Below are 14,570 nucleotides of genomic sequence, written 5' to 3'. Positions count from 1 at the left end.
TCCGGGGTAGCAGGTACTTATTCTTGATTGTTACCTTATTCAGCTCGCGGTAGTCTATGGACATCTGCATACTTTGGTCCTTTTTTTCACGAATAGCACCGGTGCTCCCCATGGTGAATGGCTCGGTCTAATGGAACCCAAATCTAGGAGTTCTTGTAGCTGCGTCTTTAACTCCTTGAGTTCTGTAGGTGCCATCCAGTATGGTGCCTTGGAGGTAGGTTCGGTGCCTGGTACTAATTCTATCGTGAAGTCAATTTCCTGAGTCGGCGACAACCCTGGAAAGTCATCGGGAAATACCTCTGGGAATTCTCTTACAATACGGGCGTCTCCAACCTTAAGTGGTGTTTCCTTTACCACATCCGTGATGCTGGCTAAGAATGGTTGGTACCCTTTTTCTATCATTCTTTGGGCTTTGAGAGATGATACTAACGGTGTACGTAGTCCTGAAGCTTGTCCCATGAAGCATAGTTTCTGGCCGTTAGGAGTCTCGAACGTCACCTTCTTGCGTTTGCAATCGATGGTTGCGCCGTGCCGTGCTAGCCAGTCCATGCCTAGTATTACGTCGAAGTCCTTGATCTCCAGTTCTATCAGGTCTCCTTCTAATTATACGTCCTCAATCTTGATCAGAACGCCTTGTACTATCCGTGATGATAGAACTACTTTGCCCGAAGGCAACTCGGTTACAAACCTAGTTCTAATCTTTCACAAGGTTTGTCTAGTTTTTCTATCATTCCTAACGATATATACGAATGAGTGGCTCCCGAATCAAATAATACATAACATATATTATTGAGTATAGAAACCTGACCTGTGACCACCTTATTGCTAGCATCAGCCTCTCCTTGGGTTAAGGCGAATACCCTGGCAGGAACCATCTTGTCTTCCTTTTTCCCTTCTCGCTTGAGTTGGGGACACTGCCTCTTTTAGTGACCTTCCTGACCACAGTTGAAGCATCCTTTGGTGTTTGCACGGCATTCACCAGGATGTTTCTTCTGACACTTAGCACATTGCAGGTATTCTACATAACCCAACCTACTACCTCCATTATTTTTCCTTGCCCTTTTATTGTTGTCGGACTGTTTTTTGTCAGGATGCCTTCTTTTCTGACCGTTGTTGTTGTTGTTACTGGGTTGATTGTGGTTGTTGTGGCTGGACTGAAAACTGCTGCTATGGTTGTTGTTCCGACTAGTCTGAGGTTGATTCTGCTGTCTAGGCTCAGGCTTACTGGCATCTTCTTTACTAACATTAGCCTGCAGCCTTTCTACTTCTATTGTCGTCTCTAGAACGTCGGCATAAGTAGTGTTTCCTGGGTTTGCTAACTTAACCCCTAGCTCAATCTTCGGTCGAAGTCCTCTAACGAACTTAGACACCCTCAGATAGTCAGTTGGAACCATTTCAAGTGCGAACTTAGCCAAACGGTCGAACTGTAGAGCATACTCTGCCACTGATACACTCCCTTGCTTCAGGCCAGCGAACTCCTCAACTCTTGAAGCGAGTACAACCGAATTATAATACTTTTTGTGGAACAGCTCCACAAATCGAGTCCAAGTCATGGTGGCAACATCATCCGTCTGCTGGACTAAGTCCCACCATATCCTGACATATTTCTTGAGCAAGGATGAAACGTAGGATATGCAGTCCGCGTTGCTGAGATTCATATGCGCTAGGATCGGCTCTACATTTCTGAGCCATTCTTCTTCCTCGAAGGGGTCTGTTGTTCCTTCAAAGTTTGGAGCGTGTTGCTTACGAAACCGCTCATAGATTGGCTCCATAGGTTGATCTGGGTATGGCGCTTGGTTCGTCATTGGCCATCGCCCATAAGGACCTACTTGATGGGGTACTTGAGCCATTTGCTGAGGCTGTGGTTGCGGCGGAGGCGGAGGCTGAGTCTGTTGTCGCTGTTGCTGTAGTAATTGTCATAGTCTTGCAATTTCTGCAGTGCTGTCAACCCGTCGCCCTTTCATTAGCAGCAGCATTGGTTTCATGCCTCCTTTTGCGAACTGTAGGGGCTTCATAAGTTTCAGGAGAGACGCTTGAGGCATTGGCATCGTTGCGAGCACATCTTCTGAGCAACATCTTCACCAAAAGTTCTAACAGTTGAGAACATGTTAGAACTTACCCTAATAGGCTCTAAGGCAAAACTTAATCTAAGCAAACATAACTCGGACCTATTAATTATGACTTCTTATGAAAAAAATATGTGAGCCTTCGTTATAATCAGGGTGTGTTTCTAAACTTAAAAAAAATAAGCTATCTTTATTATTTTCTAAGTGTGTTTCTAATTATCCTACATGACTTAATTCTCAGGCTCGAAACTCATAATTGTTCCAAAGTTAACCATACTGAGGGAGGGCTGGGATCAGTAAAATCGTTCCCACTACTATGGCCCCCTAACTCTCAATATAGAAACTTGGTTCATTGATTTGGATCCACCCTCACCGAACTTAGTCATTATATATTTTATTTATTATTTATTATGATTGCAAAAAAAAAAAATCAAACTCATACATGTCATTCAAAAATAACAATGATATTTATTTGGAAAAAGATTTTCACTAAGTACAATCATAAATGCAAAATAAAACAATAAACAAATAAATAACAATAAACTAACATAAAAAAAAATCAGGCAATTAAAATAAACGTAAACATAACAAACATAAACATGATAACTATAACATAAACACTTACATTGGCGGTTAGATTCAGAGCTTGAGCGTGTGTATCGAGGAGAACTTCACGCGAATGAATCGTTGCTCTGATACCAACTGTAATGACCCAACTATTCTAGACCTTGGACCATTAATAACTACTATACTAATCTTAAGAAAACGTACATATGAAAACACCATAACTTTATTTAAAATTGTAAAGTAAAAGTTTAAATGCATAAAAATCTCACTTAGGATATGGGATCCCATTGTTTTGAAAATAAAACAAAACATAGCTTGAATAAATTGGTTACATAATTAAGTGCGGAAAAATAATACATAGAAATCATAACTAAAAGACTTAAAAAAAACTTCATCCTCTAATCGAACGAGCAATCCACCAATTCCATCTTGCCTAAATACACATCCCCAAGCTACCAAGAATCTTCCCGCCGCCATAACTATTTTCCTGCACATATAAAACATAAAGGAATGAGCCTAATGCCCAGCAAGGAAAATCTACTACAAGCATGAAAAATGTACATACACATAAACTATAAACTATAAACTATAATCATATAACTATATAAATAGAACATCTATTATAATGGCCATCATACTTATTGGGACTTGCTAGCTAAGCAATCATATGCCCATAAATTTACGGGGCTAGTTATCTAAACAAGTTATATAAATTTATGGGGCTGTTATCTGAACAATCATATGCCCAAGGAATCTATTATTGGGACTTGTTATCTAAACAAGTTGTTTATTTGTTATCTAAACAAATTATGTGATTGTTATCTAAACAATCCCTATACTAAAACAACTATAAACATAACATACTTATAACATAAACATATATCAAAATCAGAAAAGCATACAAATCTACCTTATTTTCCTTACCGAAAACTAGGATGTGAGAACAATATCGGGACTTTGGAACACTCCTAAAACCCATAATAGAGAGGTGAGTATACTAAGGAATAGAGATGAAAAGAATAACTACACCATCGAAATGATACTTACCAACAAGAATCTTACGTTCAAGATCTTAGATGCCTAACCAAGAATAGAGAATATGAGTTAGGATTGGAGTAGAAAAACTATAAGAATAATACATAAAGGAACTAGGATTAGGAATACCTTGAATGCTTCTATGACCGAACTACACCTCGAACCGAAATTTACTATAAACCTTACTTCCCAAGTGTTTATTACGCTTATAACGATTAAGCTTATAACCTCAACCTAAGTGTTTATAGTTCTATAGTCTCACTAGCACCTGGAAGGCTCTGATCAATGCTTGAAGAATGAATGAAAAGGCTTGGTGCTAGGTCCTATTTATAGAGTTCTAGGAATAAAAATCTTCTTTTTGGCTTTGAATAAAAATAATGAATTTAATTGAAAATATTTGAATATTCTTCAGCCAAAGGCTTAGGACTTGGTCAAATTGTTCAGAGAGAGGTTTAAGGAGTCAAAGCTTGATTTTTAAAATAAAAATAATAAAAACAAATATAATCCTAACTTCTAACTCCCTAAATCTCGTAACTCTAAACTCACATGCAGTCAAATTAACATATCTAGAGTTGTAGGACTCCGATTTAGACTCTCTTTATACTGTTAGAAAGCTAATTCAATTATCTACAACTTTCTAGAAATACTATTTTTCGAAATTCATAACATAACTAGGTCAAAAGTTACAGTACCCTAAAGTTACGAAAAATTTATTTACAACCGAATCCATAAATAAATAAAATTGTGACAAATGTCATGCTCCTAACAAATTCTAATGAAGACTAAGTCTTATATTTCCCTTATTTTATCATTAAAATAATAATTCCTTAATAATCATGCATATGACAAATGTCATAATCCTATTGGCTCTATCTAAACCTTAGGAATAACCATGCTCATGACAAGTGTCATATTCTTATTGGCTCTATCTAAACCTTAGGTTATAATAATTGTCATATTAATAACCAGCTATATTAATCAAACCTTATGTTATAATTAATATTCTTAAACTATAGGTTAAACTTATAAAATCTACAAATGTTACTACGAGTGTCCAACTAAGTCTCGGCTTGAACCAAAATCTACAGTCATAAGCATACTACAACTACTACTAGCTATTATTATTACTACTACTATCTAACTAGCTAAGTAAAGTTCTTGGACTCTACACCCTCGGGCGCGTAGCTCTTCGGACGTCCAGCCCAGTGGGTGCGCATCTTCTCGGATGCGCCAGATCCTCGGACATGCATCCCCTCGGCGTGCTCCTCGAGTCGCTCGGTCACACAGCTCCTCCAGCTGCTCGGGCACGCGGCACAGCCGCTCGGACATGTACCCCAGCCACTTGGGGGCATTTGCACAGCCCCTTGGACACATGCCCAAATCACTTGGACCCCCCAGCTTAGGCCTTATTCCTCTTAACACCATTCAATACTCAAAACAACTTGTTTGAAATTACTATTATTTCCCAAAAGAATGAATGTCCTTATCTGGGGAAAATTTATTTTTCCTCTCAAAGAAATTGTTTTCACAGGGCACTGTATATATATATACTTGTTTTTTATTCACTCTATGTTTGGTTTACTCACCTCCCTTTATCTTTTGTAGATGAATTGCTTCGACTACAGGGGAGGTGACAACCAAACAGACTCTGATTCCTCAGTTCCCACTTCAAGAGACACTTTTTTGAGCATTGATTCTTCTTCCAAATCTCCCAGCAGATGAACTCCTGAAGACCGTCTCCGTCGTCTCAAGAAAATCCTTCTGCGGTCAACCTTATATTTTCTTCACGAAGATCATTTCCTTAAGCAACAACGCCAGCACCAACCGTTGAGGGTGAAGAAGTCTAATCGACTCCCTCAAGAACAAGATCCCCAGGTTGCTCGTAGAGCAACACAAAAGATGGTATAACGAGTACCCCATGTGGGAGAAAATTTATTAGGAGAAGCCGAGACTGAAGCTTCTTCAAAACTCCCTTGCCAAGCCCGAAAAACTGGAAAACCTAGGAGAAAGGTTACCCAAACATTTGCAACAGAAATCCAACAAACTGCTACACGTAGGCTGAGGAACAAAGAAAAGAGTGGGCCTTCCTAGTTTGTAGCTAAACCCTATAAGCTACATTCCAAAATGTTTGATAAGCATATCGAGACTTTGGGTCTCGAAGGAGTGAATGTGTTATGTCCACACCCTGACCAAAGAGCCAATAATTTTGGTGGAGCTATTGTGCCTGGTCTAAGTATCATATATATGTAGGAGCCATAATCCCCTTGCATCATTTCTTCAGATCAAAGCAGATTACTTCATTGTGTCTCCCTTCCAAATTGCTCTAAATGGTGTACAAGCCTTGTCTGCTCTATACATTCTCTACCACATCCAGGGCTGGAACCAGCCTATTCCTCATGAGGTACATTACTTGTTCGATTTTAGGACTAACCCCAGCCACAAGGATGCATGTTTTTTCCACCTCTTTCATAGGCAAAAAGGGGTTAAGTACCTTCATGGTATAGCCCATAAATTGAATCCTGGGAAGTATTACACGGAATACTTCCTAACTACAGACATTAAAGCCAACAACCTGGCTTTTACACATGCCGGCCCTTTTGATCAACCTCTCCCAACCAGGGAAATGTGTGCTCGAGCAGAATTACTTGCCAACATGCCTCTAGATGAAAAGGACGTTGAACAATTAGTCTCCTTGGAGAATCTCCGACTAGTGGGATTGTTACCGAATAATCAAGATATTGCTACGGGTAGTACGACTAATGAAACAGACACGACTGATCAATCCAACCCTGACACCGAAGTAGTGACCGACCAGTAATCTCTTGTTCCATCCCCTCATCCACGCCGACCAGGTGGTCCCATTATTAGAGAGCCTCCTTGTGAAAATCCTCACTGACCTGCCTTCCCCGTCAGGCCTGGCAAAGGAAAAAAATCGAGCTCTTTAGAGAAGACAGCTCATCGTCAGAGGACGAAGATGAGTTTTTTAACGAAATTCTGAACTCAGGTTTTGCTGGCAGTAACCGTAATTGGATTTTCTGATGAATCTGTTGAATTTTATTTTTCACCTATATTCATTTATTGTTTCTACTAACCCAACTTTGGCTTTACTTTTATGCAAATTCGACCATGTTCAAGCAATTCAATACCCCCTCTACTCAGAAGAGGAAGACTGGTGATTGTAGCAACTCAACTCTTCTGAGTAAGGTTATAAAGACTACACCACCTAGCCAGGGAAAATCATCCAACCAGTCAGTCATTTTCCCACGCCTGGCTCCTCCGTCAATTCCCTTTTCTGCTACTCTACAGACTACCCAGTCAACTTGCTTAAGTGAGCCTCTTCGCGTCGTTGGTGAATATGACAAAGAGTTACTAGAACATACCTTTCACCATGCAACTACAACTCAGAATTTCGAGACTCTACCCCGTCAAAGCGTTGAAGTTGTCCTCCACTAAGGCCTTGCTCAAATCATGAGTGTAAGCATCTTATAAAAAACATTTACTTTTTCATTTATCACTCATATTTTAATATTTCCCAGTTATCTATTCCAGGGGCTTATCACTGTTAGTCATGCCCAACGCCGAGCAGTCGACTATAAAGAGCTGATCAAGGTCTTGAATGATCAGTTGGTGGAAGCCCAAGGTAAGATTGAAACTTTGACTAATTCTGAAAAAGATCTTCAATCCAAGGCTGAGCAGGCAAAGAAAACAATTGTTGAGCGGGACAGATCTTTAAAGGAGTTGGCTGATGACAATAAAAAACAGATCCAAGCCAACAAAACATTGACCGACCAGTTAGAAAAAATGACTCATGAGAATGAAGAGTTGAAACAAGATAAAGAAGCTGATCTTGCCCGCTACGAAGATATATGTTTCAACTGCTTCTATCAGATATGTAAGCTAAACAAGCCTCTCAACCTTGACTTTCTCTCAGAAGAGGCAAGAGCAGAAGAGCTTGCCAAATGTGAAGCCAAGGCCGCCGAGGAGGTAGCTAATCCAGCTGGTGTTGTGCCTGCTTCTCTTGCTCCATCATTCCAACCAGAGGAGGTTCCAGACACTGATGATGGTATTAACCAACCAGAAACTAGTTTACTTAACCAATAAACATGCTTTAGCCGACCAGAGGGCTTCCCATCCAACCAGCAGAAACTTTATATCTGGCCAGCAATTTACTTATTTTGTTTATACTTTTGTTGAGACAATTACTGCTCAGTAGCTTTTACATTTTGCTCATACGACCGAGCTGTTTGACACCTTACTTTACTTTTCTTAAAACATCTTAAGTCTTTTGTGAATAGTAAAGTCTCTTTGATCTATGCCATGAATTTTTCGCATGAGTACTTAGTTTTCTAACTTAGAAACTACATATATTTCATAAGTCCCTGCTAAGTATACTTTCTCACACTCTTATTACTCTAACATTTTATGAGTTTAACGTTTTATTTCACACAAATATTTGCCTTTAACTTGAAATTTTGAAAAGTTTCATGTTACTTAAGCTTTGTCAAATAAGTTAGCTTAATGGCCTTTTTTGACTTAGAAAATTTACAAGTCAACCTAAAAACAGATATCTTAACTCATGCTCTTATTTCCCGTGTTAAATTATATACTAGTATACACCATGTGCCCCCCAAGTGATCGAGGGTTGAAAGATCCTTGGTCACTTGCTACTTGACCGAATCTATTCAAGTAGTTAATTACTCGTGAAACACATAGAATATATGGAAAATATTCGAGCAGTTGAACACTGCTTGAACGTACCGAGCAGTTGAACACTATCCGATTTTATCGACCAGTTGAACACTGCTCGAAAAATTAACACACATCCATATTTGTAGCAAAAATCGACCACGCTGCGCATAGTCTCTTTTATTACTCGTAAATTAAAAAAAAAGGACAAAACGTGTCTAATAACGAGTCTTAAACAACAAAAATTGTTCAAAAAAATAAATGACTGGTTAGCAAATAACCAGCTCATAAACCAAACTTAAATAACAAGTTAAACAACTTGAAATTAAGCTACCACTCTGAAAGCGGTATTTAGTGATAATATATCCATAGACGCTCGCCATTCCAGTGGTTCCTGATCAAGCTCCGTTCACCCATTCTCATCCTAGCACTCCAGCTCATGTCGAAGTGTCCGGGCATACCTCTCCCTTTCTTTGTTACTGTCCCCAGCCAAGTGTGGACCTCCACATATAGTGTCTAAGGTAAATTCCGCAAGCCCGGGTTGCAAGGGTGGAGATCTCTGTCGTTTGAACCCAAGATTGTTGCTGCCTCCTTCTCCTTGGGGTTTCTCTGCCCGGTACTTTTTCAACTTTCCTGACCAGAGAAGAAATTCTATCTCATCCTTGAGGTGATTGCATTCATTCGTTTTGTGACCATATTCTCCATGGAAACGACAAAACTTATTCATGTCTCTCTTACTCATCTCTTTCCTGATGGGTGGAGGTTTCTTGTAGGAAACCTCTTCATGACTAGCAAGATTTATTTCTGCGCGGCTATCCGAGAGAGTGGTGTAATTAGTGAACTGAGGCTCATACTTGGATGGCTTTTCGTTTTAAATCAACGTAGCCTTATTTTCTTCATGGCGGTCAGACCCATTATTCCCATGTTTCTTTCCACCATTCTGACCGTTTCCACCATTCTTAGGAGGGTCAGCCGATCCACCCGGATTGTTTATGCCATTCCCCTCTTTCTCGATTGCATCATCCAATTTCATATGCTTGTCCGCTCGGTCAAGAAATTGTTGAAGTGTTGAAATTGGATTTCTATGTATACTATCCCATAAAGGGCTCCGATAAGTGATTCCAAAGGATATGGCAACCATCTTCCCCTCGTCTCCTACAGCAGTTGCTCTATTGGCTTCTCTCATGAATCTTTGTATATAATTCTTTAAAGACTCATCCTTTCCTTGTTTGATATCTGCCAAGTGGTTGGCATAAACTGGTGGAGTCCGGGCAGCGCTGAATTGTCTACAAAACTTCTTCCTGAATGTTTCCCAAGAGGTAATAGAATTCAGCTTAAGCATCCAATACTGTAACGCCCTGCTAATTAGGGTCCATTACCAGGTGTGTTTTGAAACCAGTGCTAGACTTACTAACAAGTCATTTGGACTAAACATGTGATTAACCACTAAGGTTTGGGTACTAAAAACTTTTGATGGTCTCATAAACATTTCTATTAAGTTAAAGATAAGTTCTTTACATGGGATCCCAAAAACATTAGTTTAAAAGTCTGTTACAAAACTCAGATTACACATTAAGCCGTCCTAAGTGGCAAAAGCTGGGTTTAACCCTAGTTCCTCTGAGCATCTCGGCCGTGGTGGTCGAGCAGACTGCATATGTACATACCACTGCTAATGCCCTCCGACTCATGGTTGGTTGAGCTTCTCTTTACCTTTACCTGCACCACAAAGCACCTGTGAGCCAGAAGACTCAGCAAGAAAACTTAATCAACAGTTCAGTGAATAAAACAACCATCAAACAGTAATAACTGAATCCAGTGCATTCATTTAACCCAATTGGAGACCATAGAGTCACACAAGTGCGTGTCGCACATTCTTTCAAGTTGTTGGCATCCGAGCCAGTCAAGTGCATGTAGCACTCCCAGGGTGGCCCAGCCATGGTGGCCTGCACTCCACGTGCATTATTCCATTCTTAGTTCATAAACTAAGTTCCTTATGTCCTTGACTGATAAGTCAAGCCACCACGTGCCTCCAACTTATAAGTTGAAGCCTTGAGATTTTTAACCATTAAGAATCTCCCAAAGCCCATTATATTCTCAACTAATAAGTTGATCCCCATTTAACATCCTACTAATACCCTAGTTTGTAAACTAAGCTTCACAGTCATAACAAACAGCCACATGTTTCATATTGCACACCTAACAGATAATCACACAATGCATTATAATACATTCACTCCACAATCATAAGCATAATCATAATTATGCACGTTATAGCGTACCTAATCAAACATCTGCAACATAATTATAATCATGTTCATCACCTTAACTAAGCTCTAATCATGCATTCACGTAACAGGTGCAGTTTTCTTACCTTTGGTCCGTATGCGGGTTACTAGCAACAACCCTCCGAGCACGATCCCCGATTCAAGCCCTTAGCGAAAACCTAGTCACAACCGCGATAAAGAAGTTCCCATCAATAATAGGTAAATAAAAACTTCCAGACCAACTCTTAGCCTTCGGGACATCGAAATCCACTTAACAAGGAAGTAGGATTGATCCCGAGCCCAAACGGTTAAGTTCCCATTCTATAAATCTCACTTAAGCCAAAATTCCCCTTAAGAGGCGCAGCCCCTCCCAACCGAGTCGCGGCCCGCCTCTAAATCCAGAGGTACCCTTCCTAGAAACCAACGCGCGCCGCGCCGCGCCCCTGAGGCGCCACGGCCTGCCCCTGCATGCGAGCCCTGCTGGCTCAAAATCTCCTTCGCAGGCCGCGGCTCATCACCACGAACCCAGAATTTTCTGGGTTTTTCTTCAACCAAACTCATCCAATTTCCTCCCACTCTTCCAATATAATTCCCACAACCTATGTAATCATTCTTACCAACAAAACCTAGTTAATTACCATAATCAAACTCATCAAAATCCACCAACTCAACCTTCTTACTATCAACATGCATCAACATATTTTCTCTAGATATTCAGCAAAGCAAACCAAGAATTTTCAGTTCAGAACCCTTACCTTAACTGTGATGAAACCCTTGAACCTAGCCTCTGATTTTCCCCTAAGCCTAACACCTTGCTTTCCCAAGCTTCACTCCTCAATTTTCCAAAAAAACCTCCTCAAGCTTCTATGGTACCTAGAGAACGTGAAAGAGAGAAAGGACAGCTGCTGAGTTCTTTGTTTCCCTTTTGTTCCTTAACCTTCTCAGCAATCCCAGCCCACTCAAACACTAAACTTAGCCCAAAATGACCATTCTACCCCTTGCCCTTATCTTATTCATCAAGTGTTCACAAGGGCAATTTTGTCCTTTGCTTTAAATCCCGCCTTCCACAATTTGCATCCTATAATTCCCTCTATTTCCAATATTCTCACATGGTGACCAATAAATTCCCATTACCCACTAATTCCCGGTAATGTACTAAATTACTAAAATACCCTGAACCGGGTATTTAGACCCCGTTGTGACTTTTTGGCTAACTTGCTCATCGGGACCGCCTCTCGTCAAGTAACCCAAATATATCCACATAATAATGTGGTCTCAATCACACAAACTCATATTTTCATTTATACCCCAAACGGGTCAAATTACTAATATACCCCTCTTATAAGAAACGGGCCCACATACACATATTCAATATCTTTAAAAAACAAACATGATTATATTATAATATAAGTCACATAATAATTCAATCATTGCCTTCCGGCCCCCTAATCCAGGCACTAAGCCTTATTAGGAAATTTGGGATGTTACAAATACCACTCCTGGGCAGTATCTGGCAATGTAGTCGGGAAAACTCTACACCGATAATCGTCACTTACCCCGAGCAGTTCCATTTGGTCCTCAAATTTTCCAACATGTCTAATGGGATCTGCCTTTTCTGTATATACTGGCAGCACCGGCGCTTTATATTTTGTCGGTGGCTGGGCTGCTCTGATCTAGGCACAAAATGGACTGCCACTCCTGTGGTCTACCGCATCCATACCGGAAGGATGTTTTGACAAACCTTGCACTGCAGCCGTTAGTGCGTCAAGCTGGGCTTGGATGGTTGAGGCAACCGACAGGATCCCAAGGTCTTGACCGCCCAGTCGGCCATTTCTATCTAGTGCACTGTCGTCGAGTATTTCTACTTGACTGGCAAGGCGGTTCAGATCTTGTCCTTCGACAGGGACGGTCCTCCTCTTGTCGCTGATAACATCCCTTAGATCCTTCCGAAAAGTGCGTCCTCCTAACCGATCAAACACTGTGCTCTTAGAATTTTCAAAAGGCTTACTACGCGGGACTTGCTCTCTCCCACTACGCTGCTGGACGGGATGTAGTGGAGGCTTTTCGGTACGTCCCGGGCTGTTTTTTCCTCCAGGTGGGTCATTGCCCTCTTTATCTTTTGACCGATCGGTGTGATGACTATCAACTTTGTAACGACCATATCCATCTTTAAACTGTGAAGTTTTCTTATCTTGAGGAGTCTTGGTCTGATTATGACTGGGTGGAGTCTTCTTACCGCCTGACCGGTGACTCCCTGATCTAGAAGTTTCTAATCGGTGGCTCTTGGAAGGGGTTCTAGAGTTCTCCCTTTGCGTCGAGGCAGTTCCGGAGCGGACCCCATCATCCTACCGACCAGGGGGATTACTCCTACTTCTGTCTGGGCCCCGAGAATTGGTTTTGCCAGCAGTTCCCAAATCATCATTATTATTCCTTGCTCCCTGGGTGGCTGCTCCTCGTGCTGCGGTCTGGGCATTGGCCTTGGTCAACTGAGTGGCTGCTTCTAGAGCAAGTGCAGCCTCACGATGTCGCCGATCGGCCTCCTCCTACTGTCGCCTAATCTCTTCACTTCTGGCATCCATCTCCTGTTTTTGCTGTTCTAATGCAACCTTCTGCCTGGCCATTTCCTCAGCGAAAGAGTCCTGCCGAGCATTGAATTGCATCATCTCCTCTTGGAAAGCGCCTATTGCTTCCTGGAGTTGTTCGACTTCTGGAGTTGTCTCCTCAAGAAAGACCCTGGGCTCAGTCTCAGGGTTCTGAGGTCCAGGACCTTCTAATCTAGCAGGCTTTTTTGATGTACCTGCTTTTTGGATGCCATACTGGTATTCTTGCACGCCATATTGGTAGAATAACAGTATATTTCTTCTATTCAGGCTCTCAATGAAAGCACAAAAAATGTTGACCATGATTTTGGCCAACTGCGAGTAGACGCAAAAACAACAATGAACCTTGAATAGAAAGTAAATAACACCAATAGTTTTTATAGTGGTTCATCCCCAATTTGTTGGTAATAGCCTAATCCACTTGGAGTTGTGATATATTTAGCCTACACTTAAGATCTGATGAGCTTGAGTCAACTAAGTTTCGCAAGTGTAAGTAAAAATATACAATGTTTCTCTCTCTAAACTCTCAGCAAATACTCTTAGAATGCCCCAAATGATAGTCCCCAAATCTCCAAAGTAGAGAGTGCTTTTTAATCTCCCAAAATCCGATCCCCCTAAATGATGCCATGAGCCATTTATTTATAGGCTCATGGATCGTACATGAGAAATATCCCGTTTGATGGGTCTTTGGTTGTTCCAACCAACTTTAATTAATAAAATATAAATAAATTCAAATTACAACAATATAGATATTATAACGATAGATCTAAGAGATTCCCGCAGCAGTTGCGAATGATTCGGGTTGAAGCTGTTACTGAGGCTTTACTAAAGAGTCACTAGATGGTAACTTCTAAGATTCTGATCCGTCGACCAGCCAAGTCCATCCCCGAAGTGACTGGTCGGCCAAAACAACTCACCAGTTGGCCAAATCACACTATTGGTCGGGCATGGAACACCACCGGTCGGGCATGGCAAAGCACTCCACTAGTCGGCATGGCAAGCACCGGTCGGGCATGACAAAGCACATTACTGGTCGGCATGGAAAAGCACCGGTCGGGCATGACAAAGCACACCACTGGTCAGCATGGCACACCACCGGTCGGCTAAACTTATTTCCTGACCAGTAATATCACAACTACTCAAGTCAATTCTCAACCCTTTCACCTCTTCAAATAACCCATTTATTGACCATGCCCTGCCACTTATCCATTCGATTGCCACGTCATTGAACAAAAATTTTGGGGATAACAACAACCTTTGTGCAAGTGCGCTGGCCTTGAATCCTGTATACCATTCACGGACCAAACATATTGAATTGGACATACACTTTATTCGAAACAAAGTGCTGGAAA

The sequence above is a fragment of the Humulus lupulus genome, chromosome 3 (genome assembly GCF_963169125.1).
Source record: "Humulus lupulus chromosome 3, drHumLupu1.1, whole genome shotgun sequence".
NCBI lineage: Eukaryota > Viridiplantae > Streptophyta > Magnoliopsida > Rosales > Cannabaceae > Humulus > Humulus lupulus.
Note: the sequence above shows the minus strand (reverse complement) of the source record.